The 1197-nt window shown below is 42.1% G+C and overlaps 1 protein-coding gene across 7 annotated transcripts in view; it reads left to right on the top strand.

The window, feature by feature from the left end:
* The window catches only part of PPFIA1 (PTPRF interacting protein alpha 1), a 108711-nt gene continuing 107514 nt past the window's right edge, over positions 1-1197 (top strand). For all 7 annotated transcript variants that reach the window (XM_018554538.1, XM_018554536.1, XM_018554532.1 and 4 more), the window contains exon 1: positions 1-62. The gene's annotated coding sequence lies outside the window, so the exon portion shown is untranslated. The remainder of the gene's footprint in view (positions 63-1197) is intronic.

Here is a 1197-nt window from a genome sequence, read left to right as displayed (position 1 = left end):
CCGGTCCATGACCCAGCTCTGCCCGAAACTGCACCGGCCGGACACCGGGAAAGCGCTCCAAGGTAAGAGGATCTGATCTCCCATTCCCCCCCGTGTGCGTTCAGAGTTCTGTACATTGCATTGTGTCTGACCGTGCACATTATTCCGGTGTGTGTGTGTGTCACTGCGAGTGTGTTATATCATCACCCCCTGTGTGTTTATAATATACCCCCAGACTGTATGTTATATGACATTATACGTCAGCGCTATGTGACATTATACCCCTTCTATCCCCCGTACTGTGTATTATATGACATTATACCCCTTCTATCCCCCGTACTGTGTGTTATATGACATTCAACCTCTTCTATCCCCCGTACTGTGTGTTATATGACATACCTCTTCTATCCTCTGTACTGTGTGTTATATGACATTATACCCCTTCTATCCCCCGTACTGTGTGTTATATGACATTATACCCCTTCTATCCTCCGTACTGTGTGTTATATGACATTATACCCCTTCTATCCTCCGTACTGTGTGTTATATGACATTATACCCCTTCTATCCTCCGTACTGTGTGTTATATGACATTCAACCTCTTCTATCCTCCGTGCTGTGTGTTATATGACATTCAACCTCTTCTATCCTCCGTACTGTGTGTTATATGACATTCTACCTCTTCTATCCTCCGTGCTGTGTGTTATATGACATTATACCCCTTCTATCCCCCGTACTGTGTGTTATATGACATTATACCTCTTCTATCCTCTGTACTGTGTGTTATATGACATTATACCTCTTCTATCCCCCGTACTGTGTGTTATATGACAATTTATCATCTTGCAAGAACACATTTATAAGTGTTTGTGTAAATATTCTATTCCCGTAGTGTCCCCAGTGTGTGTTATTTTGTGTCTCCTCCCCTCCCCCACAGTGTGTGCGTAATATTATGTTATTACATCACATTTATTATCCGATCCCTCGTTGTGTATATTGTATTATTCTATCCTGCCTTGTATCTCCCACATTGTGTGTGTCTATGACATCTCTCCTCTTAGTGTCACTGCTGTGTATATTATCTTCTCCTCATGTGCCTGTGTGTCACTTATGATATTATTACATCACGCCTATTAGTATTTTCCCTATAGTGTCACTGCTGTGTATATTGTATTATTACAGCATCCCACTGGTAGTGTGTGTTGTCTGTTGTATTCC

The sequence above is a fragment of the Nanorana parkeri genome, unplaced genomic scaffold (genome assembly GCF_000935625.1).
Source record: "Nanorana parkeri isolate BGI_ZX_2015 unplaced genomic scaffold, ASM93562v1 scaffold163, whole genome shotgun sequence".
NCBI classification, from domain to species: Eukaryota; Metazoa; Chordata; class Amphibia; order Anura; family Dicroglossidae; genus Nanorana; species Nanorana parkeri.
This window is presented reverse-complemented; position numbering and strand designations above follow the sequence as displayed.